Here is a 12,750-nt window from a genome sequence, read left to right on the forward strand (position 1 = left end):
TGAGGGGGTTGTTTTTTTCTTGTAAATTTGTTGGAGTTCATTGTAGATTCTGGATATTAGCCCTTTGTCAGATAAGTATATTGCAAAAATTTTCTCCCATTCTGTAGGTTGCCTGTTCACTCTGATGGTAGTTTCTTTTGCTGTGCAGAAGCTCTTTAGTTTAATTAGATCCCATTTGTCAATTTTGGCTTTTGTTGCCATTGCTTTTGGTGTTTTAGACATGAAGTCCTTGCCCATGCCTATGTCCTGAATGGTATTGCCTAGGTTTTCTTCTAGGGTTTTTATGGTTTTAAGTCTAACATTTAAGTCTTTAATCCATCTTGAATTAACTTTTGTATAAGGTGTAAGGAAGGGATCCAGTTTCAGATTTCTCCATGTGGCTAGCCAGTTTTCCCAGAACCATTTATTAAATAGGGAATCCTTTCTCCGTTTCTTGTTTTTGTCAGGTTTGTCAAAGATCAGATAGTTGCAAATATGTGGCATTATTTTTGAGGACTCTGTTCTGTTCCATTGGTCTATATCTCTGTTTTGGTACCAGTACCATGCTGTTTTGGTTACTGTAGCCTTGTGGTATAGTTTGAAGTCAGGTAGGGTGATGCCTCCAGCTTTGTTCTTTTGGCTTAGGATTGACTTGGCAATGCAGGCTCTTTTTTGGTTCCATATGAACTTTAAAGTAGTTTTTTCCAATTCTGTGAAGAAAGTCATTGGTAGCTTGATGGGGATGGCGTTGAATCTATAAATTACCTTGGGCAGTATGGCCATTCTCACAATATTGATTCTTCCTATCCATGAGCATGGAATGTTCTTCCATTTGTTTGTATCCTCTTTTATTTCATTGAGCAGTGGTTTGTAGTTCTCCTTGAAGAGGTCCTTCACGTCCCTTGTAAGTTGGATTCCTAGGTATTTTATTCTCTTTGAAGCAATTGTGAATGGGAGTTCACTCATGATTTGGCTCTCTGTTTGTCTGTTATTGGTGTATAAGAATGCTCGTGATTTTTGCACATTGATTTTGTATCTTGAGACTTTGCTGAAGTTGCCTATCAGCTTAAGGAGATTTTGAGCTGAGACGATGGGGTTTTCTAGATATACAATCACATCATCTGCAAACAGGGACAATTTGACTTCCTCTTTTCCTAATTGAATACCCTTTATTTCCTTCTCCTGCCTGATTGCCAGGGCCAGAACTCCAAGACTATGTTGAATAGGAGTGGTGAGAGAGGGCATCCCTGTCTTGTGCCAGTTTTCAAAGGGAATGCCTCCAGTTTTTGCCCATTCAGTATGATATCGGCTGTGGGTTTGTCATAGATAACTCTTATTATTTTGAGATACATCCCATCAATACCTAATTTATTGAGAGTTTTTAGCATGAAGGTTGCTGAATTTTGTCAAAGGCCTTTTCTGCATCTATTGAGATAATCATGTGGTTTTTGTCATTGCTTCTGTTTATATGCTGGATTGCATTTATTGATTTGCATATGTTGAACCAGCCTTGCATCCCAGGGATGAAGCCCACTTGATCATGGTGGATAAGCTTTTTGATGTGCTGCTGGTTTGGTTTGCCAGTATTTTATTGAGGATTTTTGCATCGATATTCATCAGGGATATCGGTCTAAAATTCTCTTTTTTTGTTGTGTCTCTGCCAGGCTTTGGTATCAGGATGATGCAGGCATCATAAAATGAGTTAGGGAGGATTCCCTCTTTTTCTGTTGATTGGAATAGTTTCAGAAGGAATGGAACCAGCTCCTCCTTGTACCTCTGGTAGAATTCGGCTGTGAATCCATCTGGTCCTGGACTTTTTTTGGTTGGTAAGCTATTAATTATTGCCTCAATTTCAGAGCCTGTAATTGGTCTATTCAGAGATTCAACTTCTTCCTGGTTTTATCTTGGGAGGGTGTCGAGGAATTTATCCATTTCTTTTAGATTTTCTAGTTTATTTGATAGAAGTGTTTATAGTATTCTCTGATGGTAGTTTGTATTTCTGTGGGATCGGTGGTGATATCCCTTTTATCATTTTTTATTGCATCTATTTGATTCTTGTCTCTTTTCTTCTTTATTAGTCTTGCTAGCATTCTATCAATTTTGCTGATCTTTTCAAAAAACCAGCTCCTGGTTTCGTTGATTTTTTGAAGGGTTTTTTGTGTGTCTATTTCCTTCAGTTGTACTCTGATCTTGGTTATTTCTTGCCTTCTGCTAGCTTTTGAATGTGTTTGCTCTTGCTTCTCTAGTTCTTCTAATTGTGATGTTAGGGTATCAATTTTAGATCTTTCCTGATTTCTCTGGTGGGCATTTAGTGCTATAAATTTCTCTCTACACACTGCTTTGAATGGGTCCCAGAGATTCTGTTATGTTGTGTCTTCGTTCTCATTGTTTTCAAAGAACATCTTTATTTCTGCCTTCATTTCGTTATGTACCCAGTAGTCATTCAGGAGCAGTTGTTCAGTTTCCATGTAGTTGAGCGGTGTTGAGTGAGTTTCTTAATCCTGAGTTCTAGTTTGATTGCACTGTGGTTTGAGAGAGAGTTTGTTATAATTTCTGTTTTTTACATTTGCTGAGGAGTTCTTTACTTCCAACTATGTGGTCAATTTTGGAATAGGTGTGGTGTGGTGATGAAAAGAATGTATATTCTGTTGATTTGGGGTGGAGAGTTCTGTAGATGTCTATTAGGTCTGCTTGGTGCAGAGCTGAGTTCAGTTCCTTGATATCCTTGTTAACTTTCTGTCTCATTGATCTGTCTAATGTTGACAGTGGGGTGTTAAATTCTCCCATTATTATTGTATGGGAGTCTAAGTCTCTGTAGGTCTCTAAGGACTTGCTTTATGAATCTGGGTGCTCTTGTATTGGGGGCATACATATTTAGGATAGTTAGCTCTTCTTGTTGAATTGATCCCTTTACCATTATGTAATGGCCTTCTTTGTCTCTTTTGATCTCTGTTGGTTTAAAGTCTGTTTTATCAGAGACTAGGATTGCAACCCCTGCCTTTTTTTTTGTTTTCCATTTGCTTGGTAGATCTTCCTCCATCCCTTTATTTTGAGCCTATGTGTGTCTCTGCATGTGAGATGGGTTTCCTGAATACAGCACACTGATGGGTCTTGACTCTTTATCCAATTTGCCAGTCTGTGTCTTTTAATTGGAGTATTTAGCCCATTTACATTTAAGGTTAATATTGTCATGTGTGAATTTGATCCTGTCATTATGATGTTAGCTAGTTATTTTGCTCATTAGTTGATGCAGTTTCTTCCTAGCCTCGATGGTCTTTACAATTTGGCCTGTTTTTGCAGTGGCTGCTACCAGTTGTTCCTTTCCATGTTTAGTGCTTCCTTCAGGAGCTCTTTTAGGGCAAGCCTGGTGGTGACAAAATCTCTCAGCATTTTCTTGTCTGTAAAGTGTTTTATTTCTCCTTCACTTATGAAGCTTAGTTTGGCTGGATATGAAATTCTGGGTTGAAAATTCTTTTCTTTAAGAATGCTGAATATTGGCCCCCACTCTCTTCTGGCTTGTAGAGTTTCTGCTGAAAGATCAGCTGTTAGTCTGATGGGCTTCCCTTTGTGGGTAACCCGACCTTTCTCTCTGGCTGCCCTTAACATTTTTTCCTTCATTTCAACCTTGGTGAATCTGACAATTATGTGTCTTGGAGTTGCTCTTCTCGAGGCGTATCTTTGTGGCGTTCTCTGTATTTCCTGAATTTGAATGTTGGCCTGCCTTGCTAGATTGGGGAAGTTCTCCTGTATAATATCCTGCGGAGTGTTTTCCAACTTGGTTCCATTCTCCCCGTCACTTCCAGGTGCACCAATCAGATGTAGATTTGGTCTTTTCACACAGTCCCATATTTCTTGGAGGCTTTGTTCATTTCTTTTTATTCTTTTTTCTCTAAACTTCTCTTCTCACTTCATTTCATTCATTTGGTCTTCCATCACTGATATCCTTTCTTCCAGTTGATCAAATCGGCTACTGAGGCTTGTGCATTCGTCATGCAGTTCTCATGCCATGGTTTTCAGCTCCATCAGGTCCTTTAAGGACTTCTCTGCATTGATTATTCTAGTTAGCCATTTGTCTAATTTTTTTCAAGGTTTTTAACTGCTTTGCCATGGTTTCAAACTTCCTCCTTTAGCTCGGAGTAGTTTGATCATCTGAAGCCTCCTTCTCTCAACTCGTGAAAGTCCTTCTCCATCCAGCTTTGTTCCATTGCTGGTGAGGAGCTGCATTCTTTTGGAGGAGAGGCGCTCTGATTTTTAGAGTTTCCAGTTTTCCTGCTCTGTTTTTCCCCCATCTTTGTGGTTTTATCTACCTTTGGTCTTTGATGATGGTGACATACAAATGGGGTTTTGGTGTGGATGACCTTTCTGTTTGTTAGTTTTCCTTCTAACAGTCAGGACCCTCAGCTGCAGGTCTGTTGGAGTTTGCTGGAGGGCCACTCCAGACCCTGTTTGCCTGGATATCTGCAGCAGAGGCTGCGGAACAGCGGATATTGTTGAACAGCAAATGTTGCTGCCTGATCATTCCTCTGAAGTTTTGTCTCAGAGGAGTACCTGGCCGTGTGAGGTGTCAGTCTGCCCCTACTGGGGGGTGCCTCCCAGTTAGGCTACTTGGGGGTCAGGGACCCACTTGAGGAGGTAGCCTGTCTGTTCTCAGATCTCCAGCTGCGTGCTGGGAGAACCGCTACTCTCTTCAAAGCTGTCATACAGGGACATTTAAATATGCAGAGGTTTCTGCTGCCTTTTGTTTGGCCATGCCCTGCCCCCAGAGGTGGAGTCTACAGAGGCAGGCAGGCCTCCTTGAGCTGCGGTGGGCTCCACCCTGTTCAAGCTTCCTGGCCACTTTGTTTACCTACTCAAGCCTCGGCAATGGTGGGTGCCCCTCCCCCAGCCACACTGCTGCCTTGCAGTTTGATCTCAGACTGCTGTGCTAGCAATGAGCGAGGCTCTGTGGGCGTAGGACCCTCCGAGCCTGGCACGGGATATAATCTCCTGGTGTGCTGTTTGCTAAGAGTGTTGGAAAAGCGCAGTATTAGGGTGGGAGTGACCTGATTTTCCAGGTGCTGTCTGTCACCCCTTTCTTTGACTAGGAAAGGAAATTCCGTGACCCCTTGTGCTTACCGGGTGAGGCGATGCCTCGCCCTGCTTTGGCTTACACTCGGTGCGCTGCACCCACTGTCCTGCACCCACTGTCCGACACTCCCCAGTGAGATGAATCCAGTACCTCAGTTGGAAATGCAGGAATCACCCATCTTCTGCATCTCTCACGCTGGGAGCTGTAGACTGGATTTGTTCCTATTCGGCCACTCTGTGCTGTTCTCTTGCAGACATCTACAAGTTTCCCTCACATACATACCTGTTATAAAGCACTCAGCACTTAGGAGAGCACTTGACAAATATGCCCACTTCTTTACTTCTGCCTTAAATATGAGTGTGATGTAGGCAGCTTCCCTCCTGGGCACAATTTTAAGCATTGCTTATGGTCTCACTTTCCTCTTCTGCAAATTAGGTTTGTTTTCTCTCTCTCCAAAGGGCTTTCAAGTACAATTCATCTTATAAACTGCCTAAACTGTTTTCTTCCTTTGTCATGTAATTCAGTGTTATTAGGGCAGCAATTGTGCTTTGGTTGGAAGTATTCTCACCCAGCCATGCTGGCAGGTCTGAAAGATGTCATGCCAGCTTTCCTTTTTATTTTATTTTAATTTTATTTAATTTTATTTTTCCAACTTAGAGATGGGGTCTCATTCTGTTGTCAGGGCTGGAGTGCAGTCTCATGATCATAGCTCACTGAGGTCTCAAACTCTTGGGCTTAAGCAGTCCTCCCTCCTCAGCCTCCCGAGTAGCTGTGACTACAAGCACATGCTACCATGCCCAGATAATTTTTGTAATTTTGTAAAGACAATGTCTTGCTATGTGGCCCAGGCTGATCTTGAACTTGAACTCCCGAGCTCAAGTGCTCCTTCTGCCTCGGCCTCCCAAAGCACTAGGATTACAGGTGCGAGCCACCTCGCCTGGCCATCCTGCCAGTTTTCTGATGGTTTTCCCTCTAGTGGTACTCTTAAGATGCAACATATAAGTGCTATGGGTGGCATGTCCCCCTCATGATGCATTGAAGTAGTTTTTCAGCAGTGTGAGATGATGAAATTGAAGGTTTTAAAAAATGACTACTCATTCTGTTTATAAGGCTTATAACTCAATAATTGGGACTTGGAAGGAAGAAACCCCTCAGCCAATGCATAACTCCATGTTTTAAAGAGAAGCTCACCAAGGCTGAAGTTCAGCAGGAATACATCCAGACAGGTCTACCATGTGTGTACTCTTGCATCTTCTCTAATTGATCAGTGCCCAGGCTGAACCAGTATTTACATATTTTGAATATATCAGTCATAGAGCCAACACATTGGAATGGAAAAAATACTAGTCTTCAAGATTATCTTGAACTGTGGACTCATTTATGAGGCAACAACTTGGTGACAGCTCCATGCAACCTGGTTTTATCAAATTTCTTCTGTAAACACCATGGTAATTATCCTATTCAGAAGAATCTTTATCTCTTATGGTGCATCCAAGGTTCAGCTCATCTGGGTATGAATAGGTAGCTCAGCCTGTTCTCTGATTAGTGACATGAGTAAGCCGTAGAACTTGTTCTGTTCCATTAGTCCTGAATGAATTGGTTGATGATTCTTTACTTCCAAAAGTCCCACGCACCCAGACCACTGACTTCTGAGCTCATCCGAGATAGAATCTGAGGTCAGCACAGTCCTCCTCATATGTCTAAGAAAAGAAACAGAAGCTCTATTTTTAGCAGTGGTTATTCTTCATTTGATGATGCGTAAGAATAGGCTAGTAGAGTTGACACTTCCTTTTTTTAGCCTATCTGGGGAATTATTCACTCCTTGTGACTTTTTTGTACACCTGAATTCAACCCCTTAAAAAAATTACCTTTATATCACAAAAGTAATACATTATCATTGCAGAAAAAATTTAAATATGGTTAAGTAAAGAGCTCCCTAAATCCCATGCTAACAAAACACTTTTACATTTTGAGATGGATTAGTCTAGTTGTCTCTTTGTCTCCCTCTTCATATTATAGGTAGCTTTACTACTTGGAGTTCTTTCTTTTAAACCTCAAAATTAAAAGAAAAAAGTCTTTTTAAATGTGTTTCAGATTCTGCTGTTTTAGAGGTTGTTAAAAGACTCAAATTGTCACCATGACCACTAATTATTGTCCTGCACAGAGTAATTTTCACTTGAGTCTCTTTAAGCTATCACTTTTACTACCTGTGTGTCTGCTTCTAGAAACCTGTGTTAATTTTCTATGATCAAAAGAGAGAGGACAGCTGGTTAGAATTTTATGTAAATTAAAGTTACCTCTGTTTGAATGAAGCCTCTCCTGTAGTGTAAAATATGTGGACTTTATGTCATGAATTTTTGTAACCTATAAGCCTTTCATATTTCCTCTATGTTTTTAGCTATGTTTTGTATTTGAGGTTGCATGAAATTTTATCTCTGAATTAGAGGGATTTTAATATGTTTTGAAAAGTAGAAATAAAATCATTTGATTGAGATGTTTATTGGGCTGAAATTATTTAAAAGTAATATTTATGATTTAGCTAAGAAATCATCTTAATAAGCTGGCATTATAAGCATATTAGTCAGGATGGGCAGGAGGCTTGCTGTGGTAACAAATAAATCCACTGAATCTTAGTTGCTTAATATGTAAACATTTATTTCTTGTTTATGCAAAGCCCATTCTTGGTCTGGCAACTCTTGGAGGTCAGTTGCTTCCAAGTGGCATCTCAAGGAACTTGTAACCTGTCATCTGGGACATGTGACACTCAGGGTCACCAAGGCAGAGGAAGGGAGAGCATGCAGAACATATACCCCCTCTCAAATGCCTCAGCACTAAATGCTTCATTCCAGAAGTGATGCATGTCACTGCCACTCACAGCCCATTTGCCAGTACCAGGAGGCTGGAAAGTATAACCTTCCCATATGCCCATAAAGGAATGGAGAACCAGATATGAATGGGCACTGCAAGACTCCACCACAGTGACCTTGGGTGAATAACTCTCTCTGTGACAAGGGGGTTGGCCTAGATGACTTCAGAATCCTTACCTCTTCTCACAGTCACTGAGACAAAAGGTTTGATTTCTTCTTACAACAGCTTTATGGCTTTCACAAATTGACATGCATTATCTTTTTGTTACTCTAAAGACATGAATATAGGCTGTTGTGGTGGCTCACTCCCAGCCCTTTGGGAGGTCCAGGTAGGTGGATCACCTGAGGTCAGGAGTTTGAGACCAGCCTGGCCAACATGATGAAACCCCATCTCTACTAAAAATACAAAAATTAGCCAGGCGTGGTGGTGTGTGCCTGTAATCCCAGCTACTAGGGAGGCTGAGGCAGGAGAATTGCTTGAACCCGGGAGGTGGAGGTTGCAGTGAGCTGAGATTGCACCACTGCATTCCAGCCTGGGCGACAAGAGCAAAACTCCATTTCAAATAAATAAATAAATAAATAAATAAAAACATGAATATATTGATACTAGTAGAAGGCAGATGCTTATGTTGCATAGTGTAGCTGATGGTTAAGCTAGAGAACTCTGAGGGCAGATGATCTGTTTTGAATCCAGCTTGATATCTTACAGGCTATATGAACTCCAACTATCAGCTCTTTGATTGACTTCTCTGTGACTTAGTTTTTTATTTTTTAATTCAAATGTAAAATGAGGATAGGAATAGTACCACCCTCACAGGGTTACTGTGAATACTAAATGAAGTAATTCTTGTAATAGCCTCAGAACAGTGTCTGGAGCATAATAAGTTCAGTAAGTTAATTGCATTTTATTTTTTATTATTTAAAAAGATGACTGTCCTTCTTGCCCTCACTTGATAAGTATCTACATAGTAAGAGCTCAATAAATTGTTGTTGTTTTAATAACCATCTTTCTTGTTCTGGCTGGATAAGCCAGCCCAACCCACACAGATCTCTCTAATCTACTGACTAATAATAAAATGGAGTCACAAATACTACCTGTAGGTGACCTGGGGCCAAGACTGCCAACCCCTTTGGACTTGTGCCTCATCTGCTTTAGCTTAGATTCCATCCTGGCCTGGCTTCATCTTGGCTCTGAAATCTGAGTTGGATCCTGCCTTTGGCTCTTGCAAGCTCAAGATTCCTCGTGGTTTCCCCCTTGTGATTGAGCTCTGCCTTTCTCTCACAGACTTTCCTGGGCTGGCCCCTTTGACTCTTAGGGAACCCATCTAGCTCAGGTGGGAACTTCCTCCCCTAACCTCAGCCTCTTAAGATCCAACCCCTGCCTCAGCCTCCAGTTCAAATGTCTTGGCATCCACAAAGTTGAGGGAACATCATATACTTCCTACATCACCTACTTTTATTTCATTGACTGCACCATTGAGCCTGGTATTTCAGATGTCTCCTGGCCCTTATAACCATCCCACATCAGTGATAAATCCAAGATGTTAAGTCCTCCTGCAGGCATTATCCCTCCAGGTAGATATACATGAGCAATAACTTTTTCTTTTTCTTCCTGGGTCTAGAGTGGATTGTCCTTGGGAAGGTGTTAGACCATTGCAGCAAGAGAGAATGTGAGAAATGCCATACATTCACTTCCTGGCATAGGGAAGGTCTGGTTCCCCTCACCTTTTACTTCTTGGCTGATCTAATGGGGGGATTCTCTGAATGGTTGCCAGTGAGATTGCTCCAGGAAAGAGAGCAATTCTTACCTGGTGGGTTTCCTCCTCAGGTTTGATTCTGCCCAATATAAGAAAGACCATATGCCTCATGCCTCCATGCCAAGCTCCTCTCAGACTCTCCTCCCTCCTTCCTCACATTGGCCTGAGGGAGCATCGATTGAATCAGGCTGGACTTTGATATTATCATTTGCTTTCTGCTTCTCTTGGTCCTTTCTTTTTCAAGATCTATCGAAGGACAGTGTGGTATTTTTTTCCACAGGTGCACAGCACAGGTGAGAGATATGAACCATCTGAGGTTTATATAGAGGGCAAGCATTACATCAGAAGATATTGCCACCCTGTCCTTGAAATAATGATAAATGCGACTGCATCCTGCTTTCTCCCAATCTGCCTTTGTAATCTTGTATAGCACACAGGTCAAATTTGTCATTGCCAAATGAAATAAATTCTTATCTGTGGTTTTAGAAAAAGATAAATCATCAAAGAATAATTTCCAAAGACTCTGAAAAAGGTTATACAGCCCCCCAGTGTTTATCTAACAGTGGAGAAATAGGGACGTTTTGCAATTCTAATTTTATCTAGAATTTAAACTCTCTGGATGTGTCAAAAATAGCAAAAGATACTTTTTTTCCCTTAAGGTTGAATTTATCAAAGTTCAATGGAGAGATCTTTAGAACCAAGTGTGAGGAATATACCAGGAAAACGTAACTGTGCTATAGAGTTTAAAATGCATACAACCTGCCACTCTTGGGGCATCCAGAATTAATTCGTCCATAATTAAAAAAACTAATTTGCCTCCTGTTATAGAGCGAACAGAGAAGTTTAGAAAACATATTATCTATGTGATCTTTTAACAAGGTAGGTGGGTTCTTGTTAGTCTCTGTGGTTTTTTTTATGTATGTATAAGGAAATGAATGAAGCTCAGGGAAATTAAAGTCCCTGAAAACAAACAAACATACAAACATACACATCTTAAACTTTAGATTTAAATCCCAGTTCTTTTCATATCCGCAGTGCTTCCCTTTATCTTTTTCCTTTGTTTTGAAGGCAGAACTGGGGTAAATTTGAGGGAAGAAACTCTGTAATCCTGGAATAGTTTTATCTGCCCTGCTCTCTGAGAAAAGCAGAAGATTGTCAGCATCTACTTGTACTCTTTGCTGGAATCAGGGGCTTTGTAAATTTCCTGGGGGAAGGAGGGCAATGGTGTGCTCTCTTGTCATGCTCTATTTTCTTCCAAGCCTTGCTACTTTGGTCAGAGCTGAGAACTCCCTCACGGAATCAACCTGGGCTCTGCACCACACTGGGCAATCTTTAGTTGCAGTCTCAGGCTTAATATATGATGGATGCATAAGGGGTTAAATAAGAAACATTCATTTCAGCTCAGTACAAAAGATGCTCCTCCTCTCTTGCTTGCAGGTTGAGTTCAAAGTAGAATAGAGACCATTGAAAAGGTGAATCCACAGTTAACTTATGATGAGACTGCTTCATCATAAGTTCAAAGAGATTTTTCAGTCTTATGAAAAACCCATGAAGTAGTAAAGTATCACCATAGCATCCCTGTGTATTGAAAACAAATTTCTTTTTGGATCCAATAAAAATGCATTATGGCAGACTGCGCACTACTTTCAACTTTAAAAATGTTCCCAGAGGCAACGTGGCATACACAGGGTCCAGTTGATTAGAATGCATGTATTCTTTACAGTGAGGTCCAACACTCACTTCTGTGAGATTTAGCTTGACCATGTTCTTAGTTGGAGATAACAGAATCCACTATAGGGAACTTAAAAAGAAAAGGATTTATTAAGGGATTGAGATAACTTGCAGTATTATTGTGAAGGCTGAAGACAGAGAGTTGAAGCTGAGCCCTCAGGAACAACTCCCCAGCTTAAATTGCAGAATTGAGCTTCTTAGTGGTGGGCTGCCTTGACCATGTTCACACAGCAAGGAAGCAGGCTGCAGCATCTGGAAACAGACACCAAACTACCAGCTCAGAGCTGTGCTGCCATGATCCAAACCATGAAAATGGATGGCCCATGCCCTGATTCACTCCCCAACTGGCTCAGTTCTGAATCAAAGTCTCATGCCAATGCATCTGAAAGGCAGAACCTAAGCTCTCTCTGGAACTCCAGGCAAATGGGGGTCCAGCTTCTCTGTATGCTAGAATTTGAAATGGGTGTTGACTGGAGCCTTCTGCAGTATCTGCTACAGTGCTCCTTACCTGCCTATCTCCTGTCAACTAGCATTTTCAAGAACAAAGCTTATGTCCATCCATCTGTCCTCCCATCTGTTCTGCTAACTGTCCAACCAACCATCCATCCATTCATCTGTCCATCCATCCATCCGTTTGATGTTTGCACTTTTTATTAATATACCATTTCTTTTTTTAAATCTGTGTTTCAGAATGCATCTCTAAAACATAAAAATTTCTTTAAAAATTATAATCACAATACCATTATTATATTTTAAACAATCCTTGAACATCGTTATATATCTAGTCAGTGTTAAAATCTCCCGTTTCATAAATTTTTTGTTTTTGTTTGAATCAGGTTCCAAATAATGTTGGTTCTGAGCCTACAACATACAGTGGTTTGACCTGTCTCTTAAGCCTCTTTTAATCTGCAGCCTCTTCTCGCCTTTCCTCTCCTCTGCCCTCCCTTTCCCTGGCCATTCTCCCTTTGCCTCTGTCCTTCTCTCCCCTCCCCAACCCATTCTTGCTCTTGTTCTTGTCTCCCCCTCACCGCCTCCCCCTTCCTACTTCTTCCTCTTTCTCTTCAGTTCTAACATGTTTTTTAAACAAACTGGATCATTGGTCTTACTATCTCACAGTCTAAATTTTGCCTCCTGTACCCCCATGTTGTCCTTAACATATATATTCAGTTGTCTTTTGTATTTCCTATGAACAGGCACTTAGATCTAGAGGCTGATCTGATTTAGGTTTTGCTTTTTGGTAACATTGAGAATGTTGTGTAGATGGTTCAGAGGTTGCAGTATGCGGTTGTGTACGTGGTTCAGAGGCTGCAGTATCTTGTTGTCTCTCTTTTTCTCTATTGGTGACTTA

Source organism: Nomascus leucogenys, chromosome 3, assembly GCF_006542625.1.
Source record: "Nomascus leucogenys isolate Asia chromosome 3, Asia_NLE_v1, whole genome shotgun sequence".
Taxonomy (NCBI): domain Eukaryota; kingdom Metazoa; phylum Chordata; class Mammalia; order Primates; family Hylobatidae; genus Nomascus; species Nomascus leucogenys.